Source organism: Cuculus canorus, chromosome 3, assembly GCF_017976375.1.
Source record: "Cuculus canorus isolate bCucCan1 chromosome 3, bCucCan1.pri, whole genome shotgun sequence".
In the NCBI taxonomy this organism is placed as follows: domain Eukaryota; kingdom Metazoa; phylum Chordata; class Aves; order Cuculiformes; family Cuculidae; genus Cuculus; species Cuculus canorus.
In genome coordinates this window covers 80,309,517-80,336,453 of record NC_071403.1, presented here as the reverse complement: position 1 = coordinate 80,336,453, position 26,937 = coordinate 80,309,517, and the positions used below count along the sequence as shown (strand labels likewise).

The 26,937-nt window shown below is 40.1% G+C and overlaps 1 long non-coding RNA gene across 1 annotated transcript in view; it reads right to left on the bottom strand.

Moving 5' to 3' along the window:
• Window positions 1–26,937, bottom strand: part of LOC128851763 (uncharacterized) — a 171,927-nt gene that overhangs the window by 51,952 nt on the left and 93,038 nt on the right. Inside the window, exon 2 of the long non-coding RNA XR_008449195.1 lies at window positions 23,673–23,787. This is a non-coding gene — a long non-coding RNA (uncharacterized LOC128851763). The remainder of the gene's footprint in view (window positions 1–23,672; window positions 23,788–26,937) is intronic.

Below are 26,937 nucleotides of genomic sequence, written 5' to 3'. Positions count from 1 at the left end.
TTTCCTTCTGAGAGAGCTTTAAAAAGTCTTGTTTTCCAGGTTTCCGTTACAACCATTTAAAATTGGAAAGTTAAATTCTGCTTTAACTCCTGGAGTTCATGTGTTAACACTATAACAACTGGGAAAGCATCAAATAAGAAATGTAAGGCAGATGCATTTGTGTTTTATTCTATTATAATCTGCACGCTAAAGAATTGTTTGGGTCCTGGTCAGTTGGAGGTAGTCAATTGAAGAAATGTGCAACATAGCAGAATCACAGTCACTAGTTGTAGAGCGCGACTGGCACTGCCAGGAGAAGAAGACTCACCATGCTTAGCTCAGTGCACAAAGCACCTCCCTTAAACAGGATGTCAACACCCTGAGTAATGGCTGCCACCACCTCAGCTTCTTCCCATTGCACTGCTATTTGGCAGGGGTCTCTTGGAGCTACATAATCAAGCCCTTATTTTCCTGCTAGCTTCATGATGACTATGTTTCTCCCAGACCACTCCCTTACTTTCTCATTTTGCCTCTCTGTTTTCTACCACTCCTTTAGTAAATTTAAGCCAATTCAGAGCTTTCAATGGGCAATAGCCAGTCACCCGGGAGCCTGATCACATCTGCTTGTCCTCAGAATGGGCACAGAAAGGGCACCAGCAATGGAAGCTTTACCATGTACTGTTCCATCCAGGATGCCAAGCACTACCTTGACATGCAGGTCTCCTCCCACAGGGACATGGGGATACTTCTCTATCTTGTAGCATCATTAGGTTGCTTGGCAAGAGCTACGGTGTCAAACAAGGGTGGGTCTTTCAAATGCTGCCAGAGAATGGAATGAGATCATCTGGCCAACAAGACAGCGCAGAGGCCATTTGCTTTTACCTAGACTTCAAAGGTCATATCGCTTCCAGCCATACGCAAAGTCTACTTGATTCTTGTAAATGATCTACAGATGAGGTACTTCACATTTCATTATTGCACCTCTGACTCACCCAATGTCCAGTCCCTATTTTCCCCCTAAACTGCCCAATTGGATACACCAAATTAGTACAGCATAGTGCCGAAGAATCTTAAAGTGTTGGCTTTCAGCTGTTCTAAAAGACAAATCCTGCACTCATATAAATATTTCTAAGCTCCAACTCAATACACAGGTATTCATGAGAGTATAAAAATGACTGAACCATGCTCTAGGACCTTTCACATTGCTGGAGAGGTGCAAAGAGTGTGCAGTGTAAATAAGAATCAGGTTCACAATTTCTATGCATGGTTTTGTTTTCAATTACACTTAGATTTGTTTCAGCTTTAAAACAAAGCTTGAACTGATGCCACACTTCTTTTTCTTAAATCCCAACACATTCCAGATTAGCTGTGAACAACAGTCACTCATTCCCACTCTCAGCCTATCACTTTTAAAAGGACAGAAGATGAGCTTAGGTTTGGGGTTGGGTCTAGAGGAGAGGACCTGATCTCTTGCGATGAGCACAGGTGCTTCTGTATTGAAGTATTAATCAACCAAAGTCCCAAATGACCACTTTATTACGTTGGTATGGCAAGGAGTCAGCTGTGGGGTTTCTTTGGAAGCTCATGAGGTCACTCCACCTCTTTAAAGCAAAAATAATGACTCTCCAACAAACAGTAAGAGTTGGCAGCTGTGGTGTTGAGATGATGTAATTGTATGCAGTGATGATGTGAGATTTTTCTTGGTTCCTAGAAGCCAATATTGCAGAGGTAATCATAATAACAACAGTATTTGCTTAAAAATTTTGGACAAGAAAGGAGACCAAGTTTCTCACAAAAACGAACAGTGATCATAGAGACTGAAAGGTCAGAAATTGGCTGTCAGAATTGGAAGCAGTTAGGGCCAAGCTCTGGTGCTGAAAATACAAGGTAGCAAGCAGTGCAAAGACACTGACTGTTTCTCCTGCACTAACACACATATCTTTATATTCTGAGTACCCTGGGCTACTTCCTTCTCCACATCTCTCCTGTCAACAGCTGGTTATCTTCTTAGTTTTGCCATGGGAAAAATGACAGTAGGGAATTATATACTACTAGTAGGCTTCTCTAGAGTAAATACATGGCACTGTATACCTTGGCAAAATGGGATGGACACCAATGCTTAATACTGAATCAGTGACTCAAAGAACCAGCCTTATTAGTTTGATTGCTGTTGGTGAATTTACTGAAAAATAGTTACTAAAAAAAGAACCATGTTTCTTTTTCTACAGCAGAAGAGAATGGACTTCAAAGACCAGGCAGGCTGAACAACTGGATAATGAAAGATCTGGTCAACTTAGCTTGTGAGGCTTCAGGAGGTTTGCATCTAGTACCCACATGATTCTTTATGTCTTAGGTTTGAAACATAAGGAGAACAACATTCAACTGAAACAGATGATGCTTGTAAGAAAATGCTGGGCCCCACAAGTCTGGCCGAACCGCTTTTGCAAGATGGCCCATTCCATTAAAGCTCCTAATTACTGCTGCACAGATGCTGCTATTTATAAGTGGTAGTAGTAGGCACTCTGCAGCTCTACTGTAAATTTCCTGGCCTGCTCTGCTGGTGGAGTTTGAAATAGTGAAAAGGTGCACTCAGCAACTCAGCGAACAAAAAACCCAACCAAACGAAAAAAGTAAACAAAGGTTACTTTACTAACAATTAATAAAGTAATCAGGAAATTTGTGTATTTTCTGCAATGATGGCCAGTCTGAGTGGCAAATAAAAATTCATTCACTGGGTTACTGTCTCCCCCTGTTTCTTGTGCTTTAAGTGGCATGCGAGGGCAAATTGTCGTGTAGGTATATAAAATTTTGGTTATTCAAAACTCTGCTTGCTTAGATTCACAGGGACCGAAAGTTATGCCTTATGTCATCCAAGAGGCCAGGGAGACAGAAGGGAGGCTGCGAGGGGAGAGGTAGGCAATCATTTTTTATTCAGATTAGGAAGAACTGGATTCATTAGAAACCTTTTGTTTTGTTTAAAATCTGAGATATTATCTGCAAATGATGACAAGAATGTTTTAAACTTTTTTCAAATTTGCTTTCAGTTGTTTTTAGATTTTGTATGGTTTTATTTTCCCAACATTAAATTTAGCTTAGTAATTGCTAAAGTTAGCTTTAATGATTGTAGAAGTATTGAAGTGCAGGAAACATTGCCACTAAGAGGAAAGGTTAATTTAAAATCTTTTGGGTTTGGTTTACTTTTACGGATCAGGTCCTCTCAACTTGACCAGATCCTACACCTGAGCTCCTCTTCTGAGGCCTTTCAAAAAGCCTACTTTTATGGTTTACAAGGATGCCTAGTGGTTCTGATAAAGATCTGTTAAAGAGGTTTTTTTTCCATTCAGTTACTTTATCAAGAGCTCTTGATGTACACATGTAAATATTTATTTATAAATATATTTAAGTAAATAAAAAGTATAACCTCTGTGTCTATTTCAAAGCTGGACGATAGAAGGATTAAATATTTGCAATATAAAAAAAAAAGCAAAAATCACACTTGATAGTAGTCTTTCCAGCTGTCTTTAAACATCATGCAGAAGCAAAGATGACATAAATAATTTTTTGCAGAAGGAACTTTTAAAAAACCAGCTGATTCTGGTGTCACTGGCTTTTAGTTTTGACAGGACTGTTCTGGCCAAAATTTCAACTCTTTCTGTTAGAAAACGTTGGCTGAAGAGAAATTGCCTTGTTGTTCTGTTTTAGTTGTCTTGTGATTCCACTCTCCTCTCTGGGCCAGGCTCTGCCGTGTTTCCCAGAATGCGGCAGGAGACTGGACCTCAGAGCTGTCCTCACCATCTCTCCGATGGCCTAACTGAGCAGGATATTCTGGTTCAGATAGGAGAAGACATCCAACTATTCAAAGGGCAAAGCAATATCTTTGCATAATGCTAGTTATTTTAGGCTAATTATTCTAATTTTACCACTAACACAAGTACTTAAAATTAAATTAGACATTAGGAAGAAATTTTTAACTGTGAGGGTGCCGAGGCACTGGCACAGCTGCCCAGAGAAGTTGTGGATGCCCCATCCATGGTGGTGTTCAAGGCCAGACTGGATGAGGCTTTGAGTAACCTGACGGAGTGGAAGGTGTCTCAGCTCATGGCAGGGGTGTTGGAATGGAGTGATCTCTGAGGTGCCTTCTGACCCAAGCCATTCTCTGATTCTATGATTCAACTTGTCTCAAAAACTGACCTAATGCAGTGGAAGTGAATCAGCTACTAAAATTCAATAAAATTTAAGAGTGAAAGATCAACTTTTCTGGGTTGCGAATCTCCTCTAGCAATTGCCTTTCCCACTCCAATCTGTCACATAGAAGGAGCACGGCAGCACCTCTCCCTTCAGAAAGGGAAAATCCAAAGGTCACATTATCTCTGTTCTTAAGATTACAAAAGAAAGAGTGCTGGAAAAAAACAATATATGTAGATATTTCATGTTAGATCTCAGAACACTACCGCTACATTGCTGCATCACGTAAACAGAAGAGTTGTATGGGTTATTGACCACCGCATTTTTTCCCACTGAATCATAATTATAGATTCTCCTTTACTGTTGTTGCTAAGCACTTCTGTTATTAATTGGACTCACTGTGCAAACACAGCATTCACCAGACCTGAAAGTGTCTTGCGTCTTAACAGTGCCAGCCTGGTGCACATACTGGCTCACAGTAACTAGTGGCACATGTCTTAGACTCACAAAATCCATTGGCAAGGTCTAGCTCTGGGGAGAACGCTGCATCAGAACGTGGTTACACGTCACAGACACCTACAGGTATTTGCTGAAATCTCTTACATACTGGTTCCCATATGGGTTATGTGAACAAGAAGATACTGCCTTGATACCACAGGACTTGCAAAATAGTGAGTACCAGCCACTAAAAAAACATCTAAAAAGGAAACACAATTTCACATCCATTTTTTTTTATCAAAAGGCCACTAAAAACCTCTATTTCCAGGAGGCTCCTGCTTCCAAATGCCTACAGAGGGAGGCATTTTGCATAGGGCCAGGCTTGTGCACTTCCTACTGCCCAAGTCAAAGTGCACAGCACACTGACATGTGTCACTCCTAGGGCACACACAGGGAGCCCACTCTCCTAATCTGAGCCTGCAGATGCCCTAATCCTTTTCCAGAGTCAAGTTGCTTAAGGAAATTTTCCCATTACTTCACAAGCTAAATCAAGTGAATGAGTACGCCTCAGAGTTGCTTTTCTCCAGTTTCCCTCTCCACCACAGGGACTCCTGAGCTGGCACAGGCCAGTCTCATTCCACTGAGGTCAATGGAACGATGCCCATTTGTATCAGCTGATGATTTAAACCCCTAGACTTTCTCTCTGGCACACATTTCTTTTCCACAGAGCCTGGATAGAAAGCAGAGTCCAGACCATATGGAGGTGAAGAAGCCCACAGCTGGTTTAAACTCACGCCTCCACCCTTGCAGCTGTATCACAACAGTAGGAGTTTTGCAGACACTACTTCAACTTAGACGTGTCTCCAATGGCAAGGACAAAAGCCCAGCACATATGTCAATGGTCAATAGATACTAGCAAGCAGTGACAGCACAACTGGCATCAAGGTGAGGTCCTGCCTAACTCCCAACTTTTCCAACTTTGCATTTTTTGCACAAGTAAGCACTAGAACAGCTACAAGGAAGATTCGGCATGCAGAAGCGGGGAAGAGACTCTCTGCAGGGACCTACCTTATAAAGAGAAGCTACGCTGTGGAAAAGTCCTGAGAACTATTGGCTGAAATAACTGTGTAATGCTGTAGCATGTTTGAGGAGGAATTCCAGCCTGATTTCTGCAATGATTGTTTTATGCCCGCAAGCATGAGATCTTATTACCCTTATCTTGGCTAGCATGACATTTACTTATTGGCCACAGCCTTACTCCAGGGAGGGACGACTGGCTTGCTACCATTCCCAGCCTGGTAGCTGCTAAGTCAACTGTCCCAAAAGCTGGAGGGAGAAGAGAGAATGTTGATGAGATCATGCCTCAGCTCATCCACTTCCAGCTCAGTCACAAAGAGGCAGTCTGAAAAGGAATAATTATCCAGCAAACCCAAGTGACCAGGCATCTCCTGCATTTGGAAACCAGTCACCTGGCTGGTAAACAACTGAGAGGGACTTTCTCATCAAAAGGAGTAATCCAAGGCCAATTCTGAGATCCTGTTTCTGGAAGGTTAAACTTCTGAATTCTATAACAAAATGGAAAGTTCATCCTGCCCTGCTGCTCACATAAATACTGCTTAAATTACATTTGACCATGGAGCGATAGTGACAAAGTGGCCTGGTGAGTTAATCACAGGCAGAAGGTGGGAGCATTTCCCAGGAGACCAGGCAGTATCTTACAATGTTATTCTAGTGTGGCATGCTATAAGAAAACAAGCCACAAGTACTACCTTCTTCTTTACAGAAGGGACAGCAAAGCCCTCCACATCTGGTAATGGTAAATAGCACAGGATCGCCTGGGTGGAGATATCTGAAACACTACCTGCTGCTTTTCACAGCTGGGCTTGCAAAACAAGAGAGGCAAGTAGAAAAATGCAGGTATAAATACATGGGAAAATATGAAAAGTTGTGACAATATTATATTCCACCTAGACGTCTGGTTCTCTGAAAACAAACAATATGAACAAAAAGTACCATTTCAGTCCACATGTCCACAACCTGACAGCCAACTGACACCTTAGAGATCAGCAGATCAGCACATGTAAAGCATATCTTCAGAGTGATGTGAGTGAAACGAAGGAAAACATTAAAGGATCGTTCAACTCCTGACCATCCTGTCAGGACCACCTGACCAGTTTAAATTGTCTGCAAATATCGATCAGTATCTCAACATTCAATGACATTATTAAACATCAGCAGAGACTTGCCAAATTTTCACAAGGGTCCTTCGCTGACTATTGTGTCTCTATGGGTTTATTATTTGTGTGGTTTTCATTCTAATTCTTACAGGAATAGATCTGTCCACAGGCACCATACAGTGCACAAGACAGAATGATCCTTATGTCAGTTAGGGTTTCCTCAGGATAATTTGACACAGGGAAAGCAATGTGCTTTATAAAATATAACTTAAGATTTGTTTTATAGATTAAAGCCAATCATTATTTAGCAGTAATAGTCTCAAAAAAATTTTCTGTAATTACAGTATGAAAATGATTAGTAATCCAGGCTGGAATTAAGTGTCTTGGATTTATTATCCAAACTGATAAGGAAAGAGCTACTCTATTAAACCACAGTTCTCTGGGTGTTTCCTCTCTGACTATAAAGGATAATAACTGGGTCCTTGAAGGCTTCAGAACAGTTCAATGCAAGTAGTATCACTTGTATATTAACAGCATCATGAGAGTTCACTGTTGATGCTGGTTAGAATGATAGGATAGCAGGCAATTTTGAGGATTTGGAGGAGATGATTTCAGAAAAAATCAAATATTTTAACATGATTTTCTTGTCAGAGCTTACTTTGCTTACTTCTTTACAAATTTCTACTGTGTTACATATTGTTTAGGCAGCACACACTACAACTGCAAGCATACATACAAGGAAGCATCTCTTCCTGATATAAAATAAGCATAAATGATTTTTAGCTAATATGAGTACTGAGGTGCACATGAAAGTGCTCATTGTTTGCTTCTGGATATCTCTAGATTTAGAAAACAAAGAACAATGCCAGAAATATAAATCAACAATTAATATTGGTGACTTGTAACTAAAAAGCAAAATTATAATTCCAACAACCAGAATTGGAGCATAAAGAGAGAACACTGCAAGAAGCAGTTTCACAAAAAGTTTTATTTGTTTTTTTTTTTCTTCTGAAATTTCCATATTGGTAGGGGTTAAAACAGAACATGCAAAAATGAAACATTTTCCTTCTCATTCTTTCTTTCCCCTTCCTTTTGTTTTATGGAGAAGAAAGATTCTGTTTCTTCGCTACACAAAGACTCTTTCATTTTCTTGGATCCTGAACTATTAAGCTAGTTACTCTGCCATGCTATCTATTCACACTGTCAAGAACTACCTAAAATAATCCAGTGTAAACAGGGCCCATACGTCCAAACGGTTGGAAATGGTGCATATGTAGGAGAGCAACATGAGTGAACCAGAGTTTAGGCAGATCTACCTTGACCTTGTAGGAAGCCCCCCAAGTAAGATTCAAAAAGCCAAGTTTGATTTCAGCAGAAACTGATTTTTTTCATAGTGAAAACTCCGGGCAAGTAGGAGACAACAGGGAAGGACATATAATGTCTGATTCGAGAGTTATAACTAACTGCCTGCCTCTGTCTCTTCATCCTTGGCCACAACAGCCTTCAGAGCTACAGCAAATCTTGCCCCACAGACTAGGGACTCACCCATTTCCTTCTGTTCCCTTGGGGCCTGACTCACAGCTCCGTGCTCCTCAATGTATCATCTTCTTCCATCTACTCCTTTACCAATGTTTCTTTCTTAGTGTGCATCTGACGACACCACGAGCAAACATAGCCCATATCACATGTCACAACAAACAACTCAGAGAATACTAGTGTCCCTTTGGGATCCACTGGTGCTGTTAAATGAAGACCTACAAAGAGCAGGGCGTAGGATCCTTGTGGTGTAAAAGCACCAAGATCAAGGCCATGAAAAGTCATCTAGTTTTTCCTATTACGTCACCTGCAGAACATGGGCATATAGATCTAAGTGTGGAAAGATGTGTCATGCTTTTGGTCCTGAGCAGAACTCTATCAGAGCCGTGCCCAACAGAAAATGACTTAATTTCAGACAATATCCGTCCACTGAGGTTACAAAAGCAAGCTGATCCCTCAAATACACAAATACGTAGAGAAGCCATTAAACAGGATTGGATAGCAATACAAATCACCGCTATGATCCATAGGTTTAGAGGCATGAACTGGTTGCAATTAGAGGCTTGATGCAGTTTTGACTAGAGAAATGATTACATCACAGCTAAGAGGGAAAAACCCACAAAGCACAACATCTCCCTAACCAAAACCCCAACATTTTTTCCTGTTTCCTCAGCAGAACATCCAAAATTCCTTGTTCTACATTGCAACAAGTCTAACTCCAAAGAGCCTGGACAGCAGAAATAATGACACAGGTTTAAGGAGGTAAAAAATCCTTCCTGCTCTTTGATTAACTGGGCTTCTTGATGGAGTTAAGTGCAAACAGCTGCCTGGACTTCCACTGAAAAGCCTAAATCTAAACACTCAGTGTTTACATAACCCAAACTTCTAATCAGGCAGCTGGATAATCCACCCATTTAAAGTATCCCTAAGAGTTTCAGGGAAATGTGATTTTCTTACAACTAAGCCAATCAACAACCACTTTAAAAAACTCTAGCTACCGAGTTACTACTTTGGAACAGCAGTCTCAGCGGGATGGGGTCACGACCCCACAGTGAATCACAAAGCAATTTTGGTGGAATCCTTCCCCCTTTCTTTTTCTTTTCTTTTCTCTTTCTTTTTTCTTTCTCTGTCTTTTTTTTATTCTTTGAGAAGTATAAACCTGAATCTCTAATTTCCTCTGTATTCAGATGCTGCAAGGTATTATAATAAATTAGAGAAGGAGAAAAGCATACAGCACAGCTTACATCCACGCTGGCATTTACTCACAGGACCTTAATCTAAAATCTCATGAAATCCTGACCATATCCATCCGGAACCAAGGCACTTGGGAAAAGTAAAGTACAATCACCACCAGCAGAGTCCATCATTTCTTAGGGGAAAAAAAAGAGAAAGATAAGCAGGACCTTGGAATGAGAACATTTCACAGAAGAAGAAAGTACACATATATACAGGACCACTTATAGGATTCAATAGTCCTTAAATTGACAGACAGGTTCGTAGTGACTTTAACTGTCCATAGCACTCCATGTTTAGGGCTCTATCTCATCACACAGTAGTGTTTTACCACCATAATTCATTATAAGGTCAGGCATTCATTTCTGGGTTTATGCTTGGCCAGAATTTTTTTCATAGTATCATAATTTATGTTTACTTAGCAGACTACTTACCAAGTCCCTATGCTAAATCCCATCCAGTTACACCTGTTAGGTGATGAGAACCTGAACACAAATATTTCCCCTGGCCAATACCAGTCCATATTCTGCTCATCCACACAATTACTAACAATTTGTCTCATAATTCAAATAAACTTTAAGTGTCCCCACAAAAAGTTGATGCATTTTAGACTAAGCATAGAAACATAGGTTTTAATTCTTAGTCTACTGCTGAGCTACAGGGTGATCCTGAACTGATACTTTGATATTTCTACACCTCCATGTTCCTACCTGTAGAAGGTGGACGGTGATGTTTAGCTTTCAATCTGAGACATAGTAAAGCAATTACTTAGTTTTAGTAATTATCCCTAATGCTCAAGACTGTAAGTAAAATTGTGGTTTAAAACTAGTGAAATAAATTGAAAACCAAAAAGGGTTTAACTTTTTCCAAGGAGTAAGTGATCCTTTTAGAATGCATGGTGACAAAAAAAAAAAAAAAAAAAAAAAAAGATATGCTTTTAAACAGAGCTGACACAATCTGGACATATAAGAAATAAATTTCATTCAGTGATTCTTCATTTTCCCAAGACCCCATCAGTGCAGCAGAGATATAGCACTGAAGACCCAACAATGGAGAAACAGCACCATATGATCCCTTTCAGATTATGTGCCAAATATTTTAATTACTAGCCAAAGAATTTGAAAGGTTTAGGGCTAAAGGTGAGAAAGAGCTTTTTAATTTTTAAGATTTGATAGAAACTTAGAAGTTTGGTAGAAAAACTTCACATCCTCCAAGTTCTTACTAAGAAGCCAGCTGCTGTATCTGCTCTCATCTCTGCCTGGTTCCTATTGGGACTACACAGCAAATTAGCTGCCCCCAACTGAATTGAGAGTTGGGATACCTGCATCCCTAGCAAATTGTTATGCCTTTTTTTAGGAGTCCATACCTCCTTTTATCTTTCCAGCTTCTTTTTCACTTTTGGGCTGATCAGCACAGAAAGTAGAAAGTTCAGCAAAAAGTTTAGTAGAACTAACCCCATGAGAGATAAAGTGGCAAGTGAAAGGAAATTGGAAAATTATTTATAAAACACCAAAATTACTTCAGTTCCTCCAAGTTGCAATCCTGGTTTTCATCTTTAGGACCTGACCATCTTTATTAGGCGTTTTGGAGATGTGTTTGAGTTTAAGGTTCTCATTTAATTATTTTTAAAAAGCTGAGAGGAAGGTTGGAGAGCTCTGAGCCACAGAAACAAAAGCTGTCTACACTCTCCTCTGTGTGAAGCTTTAACACCACACACTCTACAAGGTGAGCGAGCAGTTTGTCCCTAAGTCTGGCTATTGCATTGAGAAGGGACAGCAGAAGGTGACATCTAGCTCACAGACCAGCCAGTAAAACACAGCATCAGACACCACTTTCAGCCTTTGCTGGGAACACATCTGGCACTGAAAGCCCACAACACAAGGCAAATGCGCACAGCACAACACAATGGAAGTCATAGTCCCAGTCTGGTCCCTCCACCTCTAGTCCATCACCACTGTGCACTACCCTTCAGTCATAGACCTCTGGCAATGCTGTCAAGGAGCTCTGTTTTTATTAACATCACAAACTGCAGCACTTCCTTCTTCTGCTGAACAGCACAAAATAGTTTCATGAAGAACACTTGCAGCATTTGTGTCCAGTTTCTCTTGAACATCTTTCTAATGAGGTGGCATTCAAGATAAAATGTCTCAATTAAGCAACTAATTATTTTTATTAGGAATTCAGTTTGGCTTGCTTCCCAACAGCTTTCCTGACAGCCAAAATAATAGAAGTATTGCAATTCAAATAACTATGTTCTAAAACATAAAAATGTCTGCAGTGTTTGCTGTTGAACAAGCAGCCAAGTCCAAATATTATCTAGCAATTTTGAGAAATAAAATAAAATATAATGAATTTCAAATGACATACTCCTTTTGCTCTCAGATCTTTCCAGTGTCTCCATTTTCTGTATCTTGAAAATGCAAATAAAGTTTTATAACATGAATAAAATATAACTTTTTCAGCAACAAATATATTAAATCAGACTCATGTGACCATATAAGACTACAGTATACTCTGTGAAGCAAGACTAAGTTTCCAGTGTCTTAGTGTGGTCAAAGCCTGTACCTACCAGCCTTATATGTGAGAATGTGAATAATAAAGCCCATTCAAAATGAGCCTATTTAAATCTTTTCTAAACCTTATTTAAACCTGTGAAAGACAGTGTAAAACAGTAACATTAGTCTGTATGTGAGAACAGGAGCCACAACACTATTACAACTATTTATATGTATTCACCAATAACCATTGAATGGTGTCATGGCAGACAGCGTAGTTTGAGTTCTTCTTCTTGTCCTGCTACTTCTTAGCTGTGTTAAACTTAGACAAAACATTTCACTTTTCCCCTCTCTGGTAAGCAGTAACTTGTCATTAAAAAACTCAAAAAAAACCTGTCTTGCTTATGCTGCTGTATAATAGCTAACCTACAAACAGCTCTAGTTAAGATTGGAAATGTAGACAACGCGAGAAGTAATAGCAGTAGTTCTGTCTGCAGGAAATGAGGTGCAGAATACCTGGATGTTTTAAGACAGAAGCTTACCAGGTCTCAACTGTCAGTCTCAGCCCTGTAAACTAACATATAGCCCTGCAGTCTGCTTACAGCTGCTTCAGCCCCAAGTTGTTCATACACAGATCCAAACCCCATTTAACTTGACTGTTTATCTCTGTATTCACACCAGCATGTAAACAGCCCCTAGCCAGGGTTATGGTGCAGAACCAGATCCTATCTGCTCACTGAATTTATGCAGCACCAGTCACAACTGCAATGCAAGTACTGCTTTTGTTCTGTGGGGGTGTCTAAGAAAATCTATTTGAACTCTGAAAGCAATAAAGGGTCATTATTCTACATAGTAAACAATTCTCTATAGTAAACAACTACATATTCCACATCTGCTTATCATTTTCAAAAAGATGCTTCTTAAAATAAAAACATAATAAGAACCATACATACAGATTCAAAACTCAGAAATTTTTCAACAAGGTCTGCTTATGGAAGTTGGTCATTTTTTTCTAAAAGGATATGTAATTTTATAGAATTGCAAGCATCTCTACTCAACGTTTGTTTGTGGTTTTGTGTAACTGGAAAGAAAATGGTAGCGAAAGAACAGCCTCGCAAACAAAGAATCTCACCACCAAGGTTAGGTATAGCTTGCTCACAGTTTCAGTGGGTACGCCATAAGACTTCTGGAGGCCATAAAACATACTCTGATCCAGGCTCTCTAAAAACAAACCAGTGTATCAAGCCACAGCCACTGAAAATAAAACCCAAAAAACAAAGGCAGAATTTTTAGAACATGTAAAAATACCATCCAACTATTTCACATGTGCAGCACATCCATGACAGAGTCTTCCGAACAACCAGTAACAATAGGAAAATGAAAAGAAAAACGTAACTGTTTGATGTGCATAAAATAGTTTTTTACAAAATAGGAAAAAAACAGGTTTGTCACAAGGATTCAAAGTTAAGCTATCTACTATCCAAAGGAAAACTAGCTACTGTCTGTCATCAGTGCACTACTAACAGTTTATTAGTCTGCTGACATCTCCATCTAGAAAAAAACGGTAAATTGCCTCAGGATGAGAGGCAACAGTGAGTGAAAAGGACTTGCTGTGATGTGGTGGTGGCAAGCAGGATTTTTTAGACATCTACACTTGCTTTGTGATAAAATGCTTCTACGATGGTGTCACTTCCCTCCCAGACAGCCCAGCTTTTCTTAGCACCTGATACTGAATCAGTGACCTTCTGTGAATCAGAGCTAATCTCAGGATATGTCACATCTGTAGCAGGAGGAACAGCTGAGCAACACTTGTCCAGGCATAATTGAGCCTTAAGATTGCAGAGCAGTGCATGATTAATTGGCTGAAGGATTCTTGATAAAAAGGAAGAGGATAATGACCTGCCTGGGTCAATGGGTGGTGCTCTGCTTATCTGGAAGCATAACAGGCATTAGAAGAAATGCTCCTGAGCAAGGTCACAGGGAACAGTGAAAGATTCCGTGTGAGTGTGAATTTGAGGCATTTCAAAATCACATTCCATAGATGTGCTTGAGGGTAAGTGTACTTAGGAAGAGTATTTTAAAGCCTTTTATGGTTCTGGTTCCACCATCATTATTCACAAAGGTACTATCAGGAACCTAATCTTAAAAAGATCTACTAATCAGTTTTGCCACTACTTCCACATAAACTTGGAAAAAATAAGCCTAAACCGAGGTGATTCTCACTTGATTTTCATGTGGACATTCTAGTTTGTTCCAAGGTCCTCTTGTAAGAAAACGTGCAACGGAAAGTGCCACCTGGAACTACTTCTGTGGGCAAAAGCAGTAGTGACATACACATGACCTGGCTAGAGAACTACTTTGGCCCCCTAGGACTGCTTAGCTAAGCTGAAGAGTGGGTATCATTTCTACTCCACACATCTGGCTTGCCAGCAACCATGACAACCTCCCTGCTGCACTCTCAGCAAAGGGAAGCCTTAAACATTTCTAACAATGGACTTCAGAGCAAGTACTGATTGTAGGTGCATTGCAGTCTTGTGCTTCTGTCCACCAGGATGCCTTATGCAGATGAACTACATCTTGTGCAATCAGTCTGCAGCAGCAGAGTTGCAATAAATATCAGCTGGGTAAGTTCACATAAGTGTAACCAAAAGATGTTAAATATTGATTTAAAATAATAAAGCCAACAAAAGATACCTCTTCATAACACAGCAGCAGTCTGTTCTGCTGTCCAGAAGACTCCTTGTGTCTTCTGGAAAGTGCAACTTCTGGTACCTCTCCCTCAACATCCTTAGCAAATTTGACTGTCCAGGTGGAAATATCCCAGGGAGTTCACAGCTGGCTGATCTAGCCAGACGTCTTCATAGGGAAGAGTAACTCTTCCCTTCCTTAGTCTTTGGATGTACAAGCAATTTGTTTAGTCAAACAGCTCTCTTTTCTGGTTTGACAGGAATTCCGCCTCCATCAAACAGTTGAGTAGTTTTTTTCTCTTAAATTCTAAATATTCAGATTCTGTGGGAGCTGGACTTTTTACACTTCGTGACTGCACTCCAGCTGCTTCTAGTCTAATGATGTTTTTTTTATCTGCCACACAGATTTTCGTACACTGAGGTTACTGCTCAATTATACTTTTGTTTGTGGAAAAATGAAAGCATGGCAGTTTAGTGGAAATAAGTGTGAAGTAGGGTCCAATAGGGAGGAAAGTCACTCTTTGAAGCTTCAGTCAGCATTGGTTTATAGAGGCCACACAAGAGAAGGTGTGGTGGGTCACCAGCTGACATATGCTCAGAAGACATCAAAAGTCATACTGGCTTTGGCACAAATACAAATGGGCAAAACATCAACTAGAGCAGGATTTTTAGTCCTTAATGGAAAGTTTTCTACTTCAAACAACCACAACAAGTAGGAAAAATGAGCTTAGAAGTCATTAGGACTGAAATAGAGCAAGAAAATTAACAACGAAGTTTGCAACCTACAGCATTTTCACACTTTCTATATTCCCTCCCTGCTCAAACATGCCCATTCCAAGAAATGAACTGTATGCTGCTATTTGTATAAACCAGGCAAATGGGAGTTTATGGATTCACACAGTTGTCCCATCCCTTGGCAGGCCCATATAGCAGCATGTATCTTCTGAGCAAGCTGGAAATGGCCAAGTTGCCATGAGCAATCCATAGCCTCACCCAGGGAAATAAAACAGAATTCAGACTGGTCTGCCCTTGAACAATGGCATGAGTATTACCAGTCTCCAGAGAGAAAGGATTTGTCTACTTCCTGTTTTGCTCAAAGATTTATAGCTGATCATCATACAATAAGTGCTGGGTAAGGGTTATTAATCCTCCCAAACCCACTTCACATTAGTGACTAATCCAAAATTATTTGGTGCATAAATCACAGGGTACTAAAGCATTATGTTTTCCCTCCTCTTTGTCTGTAAATCTGAATCCTTGAAGGTGTTCTTTTGCAAACTCCTAATCTATTTATGTGGCTCCAAATGTGCTGAGCTGAATTCTAACTTATAATCTCACATTTTGCTCATGCAGCCCTGTCCCCAGGACCTACCTTTCAAGTGTCCCACTTTGTAGTGTGCTGCCCTCTTATGAGTTCTCAATAATAGAGCCCAAATCCAGCTCTAAAAGCAGGTCCCCTGCCAAAGCTCACTTACTGCTACAAAACACTACAGACCCCTCATATACTACTGAAGTACAGAGCTGAGAAAATTAACTAAGGGAATCTGCAAGGCAGGACACACACAGAAAAGTTCAGCAATATGCTGAGCAAACACGGATGCATTAAAAATACAAAACAGGTTATAGAGGACATTTGTCTTTGTGTCCTGAGGGCTTCGGTGTGCTCTAAAATAGAAAATGATGAAGTGCACAGAAATGGCCTTCTCCCTTAGACATGGCTGTTCCCTTTCACACTGAAACAACCCACATGGCCAGAGCCATTCACAAGAGTAAAATGCTTCTTCCAATGTGTGGTTTAAATGTTAGCACAGCAGGGGATGTCTGTTACTACTCATTTGCACAGCAAGTGCTTCCTGAGTTTGTTTGGTGAATCTAGATGTTACTTTAATGTATTTTCTTAAAATCTTATTATGGTTTTACCTCTTTTCATCCATTCTCTGCATTGATAAACCTAGTGTGGCCAACGCAGTACATGTAAAACATACGAGTTTCATTTTCTCAGAGTTAATCAAGTTTTTACTTTTAGACATGCAGATTGCTAATATTCTGATGCTGCCATTTTAATTCATGTCAACCTATGCATAAACTGTACGGCCACGAGAAAGGTCCTTCCTGCAGCAACTAGCTGCCACTCTTAGAAACTCATAAAAACACACATAATTTGGCCTCCCATTATACCAACAAGCTGTTCACTTTCCTCTAGAGCAGCACTTGGGTTTTCACATCTGGGCGTACTGTTACAATTCACCAATCTAATCTATACTTAGAATACAGTCATCAATCAATTCAGCCTGCAACTCTGATTCAAAGGTTTTATATGATAGATTCTCTCCACTATTAAAAATTTGGTACATTTTACTTATACTTTCTTCTATGCTCTGTATTTGTAATGCCTTTGCTTCTATTTGAGCTTCTCCATTAGATAAAAAAAAAATTTCTGCCTACCTTACTATCTTTCCATTTTCTCTTAGATAGATCAAAGTGAGTTGAAGCATAGGTGTGAAAGAAACTCCCAGCTTTTCACCACATCTAACAAGTAGAAAGCCAGCCGCCACTGCTCACTGCAAACCAAGGCAGCTGTTTACTCAAACAGCCGTGTGAAACATACTAGGACCTTTTGTTACAACTCTATGGCAAGATCCAGGTATTCGCAGTAAATTGTGCGCACTGGAGAGAACAGGTATTCTAAAAAGGGCCTTGACTCACTCTCTGAAATTCTCCTTGTTCAGTAAAACAGGAGACCAGGATAAGTAACGCAGGTGGAGATACCAGTACTGTAGCTATTTCCAGCACCTTCCATCCAGACGCTGTATGTATAAACCATCTACAGTCTTCATTTGCCTAGAATAAAGAGGCAAAGCCACAGCCTACTCAGGTTTTGAGAACCTCCAGTGGGAGAAGGGATACGTTGTTCTTCCTTACACTTAGAACAAGAAACATCCAGGAAAAGCCTGTCTGTAGATTAATACCTCTCTTTTCTCTGATATTTTTCATCTGTGGATCTCAAAGTATCTCACAAAGTAAATAGATGTTATGAATCCTGTTTTACCTTTCCAGGGTCATCCAGCATAGACTTAAGCTGAACTCTAGTCCTCTGAAATGCTGTACCACACAAGCCACACATTATCCCTTAAACAAGCATTAGAGTAATGTTATCTCCAGAAATATGGAAATCTGGGATTCACAGCATGAATCTAAAACTAAGTTTCTAAGATAAATGAAAATAAAACAAGCAACTATAAATGTAAATTAAATAAGAAGCAACTTATCTGGACTGATTTTAGGCATCTACCTTGAGATTTGAAGTGCAGAAATAACATCTCTATGACATCACAGGTATGTACTTCTGTGCATTGAGAAAATCCTATTGTTTATTTGGATCTTTTGAAGTCTAGTAGCAATATAGCTTCTTAGTCCCCAGGGTGTCCTTTAGGTCTGAGATGTGGATTTTTAACTTCTAAACTTACTGACATTCCATTCATGCTATTTGGCCGTTCTCCCCATCAGGGCTTCATCAGGTATTGCTCTCATTTTGGCACCACTGGGATTATTTGCTTTACAATTTCCTGAATGTCTGTGTGAAGAGGTGTGCCCTGCTACATCAGTTAGTTCACCTACAGAAAAACTGTGTTAACTGAAGAGCTAAAGCTCTTTGAGTGCATTCTCCTAGCCACATTATCAACACAAAACAAGGAAAACATCAGTTAAGTACTGATGCTCAGGCCAGTTGTACACACCATGTATTATAATACATGTCTTGTTGCTCATGAACTGCAATACCTACAGGCTCTCACTGACTCCACTTCCACACAACAAGCTTACCCTCATCTCCAGAATTCAGCCACCCACAATGTATTTGTTTGGTCCCTGAAGCACACGCACACACCATGGAAGGAAGTGGAAGCAGCAGGAGGGATAAAGCCCCTGGGGACAGCATGAAGTGGTAGCTCAGTGTAGGCAGGCATAGGGAGGAGAGGCACCCTGCCATTTGCTTGCAGTGCATTGCATCCTTCTCAGAGATGTACTCCTGCAGAGCTCAGAGTATATAAAGACTGCTGTTTGATTCCACTTTAAACAATTTTATTTGTACCTAAACAACAGACTCACTTAAGCCTTAAACAATTCTTTAAAAAATTCCTTTGTATCGCTCAATTTTTTTTGTTGAATTTTTCAAATCATACTGAAAACAAAAGGGAAAAAAATTAATTGATAAATTTGATTGTTGAAAAAGCCAACACACTTTAGTCTGAAACTACAATATTTTAGAAAGCTTATAAAACAAGGTGATGCAGAAGGAGGATAGAAAGTGCTTCATTCATAATTTATACTAATATTGAATTTCAAGAGTGTCATCGGGGAAGTATGGGTAGTGCCTGTCAAATTACAGGTCATCATTTGGTTTTAGTTAAGCAAAGAAGATTCAGAGTTTTCAGGGCCTTGCATTTTACGCTCCCATCAGAAATCAGATGCAGCCAGGAGACAGCAATCCTCAAGATAGCCCTGCTTGAGTCCTCTGTGTTTCACACCTTGATGGAGCATGGGACAGGAAGATTATGACCACATGAAATTTGAATTCAGTCTCATTAGCCACAGTCTTGATGACAAATAACTATTTTCCCAGCTGTATGACATTACTTACAATATACCCACCCTGACATTATGGTAAAGTGCAGACACAAGTAAGGTCTTATCTGGGTGGGGGTAACTACCCAGGAATAAACACAGTTTAGAAGTCAGCACTGTCCAAGTCATTGCATGTTGTCCTTACAAAGCAAAATGTAAAGAAGAAAAGCAAGCTGGACACACGAACCAAGTTGGCAGGAGCACAAGAATTTTTTTTAGTTGCCATAAAGACCTACTGAAACAAGAGCTTCCCAAAACTCTGCAGGTATGTCTGTGACTTTTCCATCATCAGTAGCCTGCTGCTTAGGGAAGCAGAGCATTAGGCTTTCTTTAAAGGAGTTTTAAAAGCCCCTCTGTTCACTTTCAACTATTCATCACAGTCATTTGAAGTTCTCTTTTGCACCCCTCCCTCTTCTTACATCTGGTGCTGCATGTTACTACACTGCAACCATAAATAATGAAGGAATGATATGGAGATACTGGATTCTCTGTTCCCATGTCCTCGGAGCCAAGCATTCAATAAAGTCCTTACATTTCCCCTACAATAAATATATAGGAAAAGGGGGTGGAGGTACAAAGTGCCTCATTCTAGAATGCATCTTTCAAATAGCTCTTTATTAGCAGAGTCAGCAAGCACACAGGCTAAAAAATAAATAGTGTGTTTTAAAAAGAGTATTTTCTTCAACAGTGAATACATTTGCATTGAAAACTCCAGAACAGACAAGATTTAGCAAAAGCATTTCAGGAAGGGATGATCTCTGCCAATAGTTGGTCTCCTGTCAAAATCTTGCATTTACATCTCCTACGTTCAAGAGGCTGAAGTGGGAGAAAGCCGTTTCTAATTGTCTTTGCTCCAGATAAATGATACCACAGTACTTGTCAAAACACATGAACTTGTTACAAGGTGACACTGATCATATCAGATAGTGCTCTGCACTTTCTGTAGGCGTGTGATATTCCACTGTTCTCGATCTCCACTGTGCAAGCATATCCAATTCCATGACTGATTTGCCTGACTATGGAGAAGGGGGGAAAACTGCAATCATTCTGCAATTTTTCCAAATGACAACTGAAATTACACTGACAGTATTAGGGTCCATTACCTTCCATTTCCATCTTCACGAGAAGCCCTTTACTACTGGTGTACAAATTTCTCTGGAAAAGAGGCCTCTTTAAGTGGAGACTTAAAGAAATAGGGTTTGGTCAATAGTCATTATATGGTTCTTTAAATGCAGAGTTATGGAAGAGGGCGTTTTCACTGGTGTATGTAAATCAGCCAGGTACAAGCACCTCAAAGTCTAGATTGGAGCTGTGGAAACTATATTAAAATCCCTTTTAAACTCTCCTTCCTGTACATTTATGGTCAAAAAAAAAATATTTCCTGAGGATAAATACATTAGGGCCTATCTCCTCTGTAAAAGCTATTTTTAGTTTACCATAAAGGGTAAATATATTGATTCTGGGTATTTTCTGAAGATTTTTTAGAATTTCAGAGTCTTGAGGATAATCATCACTGTAGAATTCATGTACTGGTGAGAACTGATCACAGAAAAAAATGTTCCAGTTCTATGATTCACAACCCCGTAAAAACCACGTCTTGCTCACAGCTTAAAAGAAATTAATCTCAAGAACTTGTCATCACCTCTACAGTTCCCAGGGAAATCATGAGAAATCTTTTTAATTGTCTCAGTGGACATTAGGCCCTCACCTTTCTTGATTACTCATCTTAATTTCTCAACCTTGTTTTAGTGAATACCTGTTTTCAAAAATTACTTGCATCCACATATGGGAAGTTGCCTGTGCACTCAGGCAGCAAATAGAATAAATGAAACTCAAGAAAAAGGCAAAAGCTGTAGCAATATAAGACAGTGAAGAATTTGGGGCTGCCTCTGAGCAGGGAGGCATTCATGAGTTAAACTGGACTACAGTGAAAGAAATCACTGGTGAAGGGTTCATTTATTTACATTCTCATTACAGGAGTCTACAAAGACATACATCAACAGAAACAAACGATTTTAGTACATTCATTGACTGAACATCCATCAGTGAACACAATCTATGCCAGCATGTCCTAGGATTGACAAGATATTATTATTGTAGTGCCAAAGGAGGAGGGGGGCAGGAGAATGAACAAAAGGGAGTGCTGATCCTGGCCTTAACAATGAGCCCCTATTCTCTTTCGCTGCACCTGAGCTTCAAGGCTTCAAAACCAATGAGCTTTTTTCATTGGCCACTAACAGATATGCAGTGGTTTGCTTCATGCCTGGTGGTATACTGGTCGTGGGCAGCATGCTATCCTGTTTCTTGAAAAGAAGGCCTTCCCCTCATAGCACCTCTCGACTACTGTATCACCTCTGATAAATAAAGGACACCATACTGCGCATTAGCCACTTGCAGCTTTACTCCGTCTCCCTCCCTTCCCACTGTTTGCACTGACTTTTTTTTTTTTCACTTTTTTCACTTTATTTTTTTAAGCACCTAAACCTCTATTATTTCACCAGACAGTACAAACGACCTATTTGTGAGAGACACAGATTAGAGCTGTAAGCACTCAATTTTTCTGTGAAATACCTGTTTCATTCAAATAACCAGAGAAAAAAAGCAGGAAGCAGGACAAACTGCTAGTGGAAATGGAGCTGGGGGAAAACTCCTAGTGTGACCAGAGCTACCAGACTTGGACAGCAGTCTTCTTGCCTACTTCGATCAGTAAGTAAAAAAAACACAAACAGCATCTACAATACCAAACTCATAAGCCTCTGACACTGATATGCTCATTATTGACCATGACACTGTCCGTCAACACTTAGAAGAGTGAAGAAATATGTAAACTACTTAACTGAAATACCTTCTGCAGTTATTTTCTTTATTATTATTTCCCTTTGCCTGAAATTTAAATTAAAAAGTTTTGCACTGTGTTAAAATCACAAATATTTCAACCATCTCCATTTCTGAAACATCCTCAGCACCAAAACTGGACCATTCCTTTGTCCCAGGTTTTCCATTTCTAATTCTAACAGCACCAAATGTGTGTTACAATTTCAAAAAATGAGTTCTTTAAGAGAGCATGAACATGGCTTTGAACATTCGTCACCATGTTGGTCAGTCATATAAATACACGTGTAGCCTTTGTATACATAAACATGCACAGAAAGAGTCAGTAATTAGATGGCTGTTGTATTTATCTTCTTTGAATACAAAGGTAGGTGACAATATGCAAACAAAAATACCAAGTGGCATAGCATGGCTCTGAGTCATTCCCTCCCTTTTATGAAACAAGAGAAAATTATACACCAGATTGAATAAGCACCACAGGTAATAACTAAAGCTGGAGGAAGGCCAAGCTACATTAATAGCTGCTATTTGATCTAGTTCAAGGCCCCTAAACACCCAATACCTGATGAAGTCAGTGGAAACGCTCCTATCAGTTTCAAGAGGTGCTGTATTGAAACCAACACAGTCGGCAAACAATAGTGCATGGAACAACGAACAGAACTGATGCTACAGCGATTAAGTTCATTGCCACACTGGGAAGTAGGCTGTGGTAATATTCCCAGTAACCATATTTCAAGACTGATCAGCTTTTCCTCTACCCAGAAGAATTTGTGCTCTTAAGTAAATTTAAGTCCTGAAATCATCAGGATAACTAAAGGAATAATGCACCACAGGACCTGAATATTTATGGCAAATCTACCACAGCAGTTTCTGTGTACTGTGATCCAAGAATTCTGAATAAAACATCAACAATGCAAAGACAGATCTTGAACTGATATAAATCAGCTGTTCCCTTTTCAAAGCAATGGAGCTGCAACAATTTGTAACCAAGAAAACCACAGCTTACGATTTTCAAATTAAAATAATTTTTGCAGTATTTACAGCTAAGAGCAGACCTTTGTGTTTGTTACTGTATAATAATAGCTCGTTTCTTGTAAAATAATAGATCGTTTCTGTTGCCTTGAATTGCAATTCTTTTTGCTTATTGGAAAAGTGCAGGCATTGTAGGAAACTTTGGATTCCAGTTGGTTTCTCTTAAGTTGCACTACTTATACATCAGTAACTTCTTCAAGAAGTCCCAAGAGGAAATGAAGCGTGTACTACATAAGGAGACGCGTACACATAAATGCTATACAACATACCTTTCCTTCTTTTTTCTAATAATTTTTGAAACCAGTTCTTTTAATACAATATAGAAAGAAATACATATATGTGTGTGCGTGTAATGAGTATATACGTATGTGGATACATAGGTATATCTATCAGCATCCATGGTTGTAGCAATAGCCATCCTTTCATACAGCTCATCAACAGCAGATTTTACTCACCTGATGGGCAATTTGCCATCGAGGCCATCCTGTCTGTCAGCGCACCTTATCTGCTATCGTGCCTTTCTTCAGATCCGGAGTTACAAGTAAGAAACGGTTGGATTTCTGTCTCCTCCTAAACACAATAAAATTAAAGCTGTAATTAGCAGCCTGGCCTTGACAATCAGGTTCCATTCCACTCCACGTGTATAGCCATGCAGAAGTGACAGGCCCCTGGGGATAACACATGATCCAAAAGGAGAAAGTTAGTGTAAATGTGTTCAAACTTGGAACCAGACAAAAAATAAATGAGAGCTAAGCTCCTTCCTTCAGGAATCTGAATTATAGAATGCTGTTCATGTTTGGATGGCACCAGGACTATCACAGAATCATTAAGGCTGGAAAAAACCTCTAAGATCATCAAGTCCAGCCATCAACCCAACACCACCCTGTCTACTAAACCATGTCCTGATGTGCCACATCCACATGGGTTTTTTGAGCACATCCAGGGATGGTGACTCCACCACTTCCCTGGGCAGCCTGTGCCAGTGCTTCACCACTCTTTTGGTAAACAAATTTTCCTAATATCCAATCTAAACCTCCTCTGGTGCAACTTGAGGCCATTTCATCTTATCCTATCACTTGTTATCTGGGAGAAGAGTTCAGCACCCACCTCACTACAACTTCCTTTCAGGTAGCTGTAAAGACCAATAAGATGCCCGTTCAGCTTCCTCTTCTCCAGAATAAACAATCAGGTCCCTCAGCCACTCCTCACAAGACTTGTTCTCCAGACCCTTCACCAGCTTTGTTGCCCTCCTCTGGACACGCTCAGGCCCTCAATGTCCATGTACTGAGGGGCCCAAAACTGGACACAGTATTCAAGGTGCAGCCTCGCCTGCACTGAGTACAGGAGGACAATCATTTCTGTACTCATCCTGATTCCCACAAAGTAGGCCAGTATAAAGAAACCGGCTTTCAGAAAAACAAGCTCACAGGGAGTATTTTCCTTTTAATACCAACTGGTTCTATTAAGATAAAAAATTACAAACAAAAAGAAAACAAGCAAAATATTATCAGCTTTCTGAAACAGGAGATTTCAATAACTTCCCCCAAACTGAAGGAATTATTTCAAGCATTATGAATTCTGTTAACCCTGTGTATGGATGTTATGCATCTGTGCCCTGTGGTGGAGCTGCTGCAGACAGCCAAAATCCGCTGGAACCAGCCGCGCCCAGTGGGGTCAGCCTCTGCCTCTCCTCACAGCATGGTCAATGCCCAGGCACCCACAGCCAGAGAGGGACCAGCACTGCTGCCATTCAAAAATGCAAAAATATTGGCCACAAATGGGTCCTGCAAACTTTCAGAGAAACCAGGCTCCTGTGGTGATTGAAACCTGCCCCATTCCACAATAGCAGTAAATCTGCTGTGCATCACCCAGCCCTGCTACACAGACCACAGCCTGCAGCGTTGCAGTTACTCCAGACTCCCAGCATCCCAGGAAACACTGCAATTTAAAACTTCTGGCAGAGATTTAGAATCATAGAATGGTTTAGATTGGAAAATACCTTCAAGATCAACCAGTTCCAACTCCTCTGCCATAGCCAGGGACACTTTCCACTGGATCAGGTTGCTCAAAGCCAAATCTAGCCTGGTCTCAAGCACCTCCAGGGATGGGGGCATCCACAACTTCTCTGGGCAACCCATGCCTCACCACCCTCAAAGTAAAAAAATTCTTCCTAAGATCTTATCTAAATCTTCCCTCTTTCAGCTTAAAACCTTGTCCTATCCCTGCATTCCCTGACAAAGAGCCCCTTCCCGACTTTCCTATAGGCCCCCTTTCAGTACTAGAACACTGCTATAAGGTTTCTCCAGAGCCTTCTCTTCTCCAGGGTGAACAAGCCCAACGCTCTCCGCCTTTCCTCATATGGCAGGTGCTCCAGCCCTCTGATCATCCCTCTAGCCCTTCTCTGGACTTGATCTAACAGATCCATGTCCTTATTGTGCTGAGGACTCCAGAACTGAATGCAGTACTTCATTTGTGTTCAATGATGCCACTTCTCAGCCAACAGACATCATTCACCTTAATTAACCAAACTCAAGTAAGCAGCTGTGTCAAAAGAATTAGCAACATGCACATAATCCTATCAGGTATAGGCTCATTAGAGTGTCTGTGCTTCAGCTGACAGATCTGCCATTAATGCAAACATACTTTAGTTCTGCTTATAATTGAAGCCTTACTTCTGGCCAGCCATTTGGCTGGGAGAGCCAGGAGAACTACTTTTTTCCATGTTCACAAACATCTCCGCTACTCCTTGGTGTCACCACCTGATTAGATCTCTGGCACCGCACACTTCTCTTTGGCAACAAGGAGAGCATCATCTCACCAAGCCTGCGTTGAAACCTGGACGTGAGGTTGAAGGCCAAACAGAAAGAATGGCAGGTTTCCCGTGTAACAAATCCACTTTTCTGCAGATCAGCTGGTTTTATCTTAGTAAAAAAGAATAATTAACTACTGTGGTAAACCAAGAATACATGGTACCTGAAAGTACTGTTCCTTCCACACCCTACCTACATATCTGAACAGTAAAAGTGATATAAAAAAAAACAGACAGAAGTCCCTGGTTCCACCAAACTCTCCTTGAGCCAACAGAGTTTAGCTGCTGAGCTCTAACACAGAGTGTGAACACTACAGAAGTTCATACCTTGGCCAAAGCAGGGTAGACACATGGGAAGCAAAAAGTGCATCCCAGAGTCATACTGATTTCCACTCTTCTAAGACTCTTCTCTGAAACAGCTGTAATGTATTTTAATGTAAGCAAAATAATGTATTCTTCCCCATGCTCAGTCTAAGAAATTGATGCAGCATTTCTGCTGATCATTTCCAAAGAAATTCAGCCTGAAGCAGACCTCAGCATGTATGATTTCAGCACGCATGGTAAAAGTTTAACAACATTATATGCTGCCACAATGGAAATTGTTGGCCATCACTGGTTTCACTTATAATAATGAAACTTGGTTGAAAGCTAGGAGCAGTTTGATGCAGTAGTTTTATATAATAAATACCATTTTTTCAAAACTAAATTGTTTTACAGAAACTGACTTCAGCTAAATGTTTTAACTTTCTGAGTTAATTTTGACTCATATATTTTATTCTCACAATATCACTGTACTTTGTTGTTTCAACTTATACATACATTACATGAAAACAAATGGTAACACATACCATGTGTGCATACTGTTATGCCCTCTTCAGTATTACACTGTTATACTATACAACAATATAAAA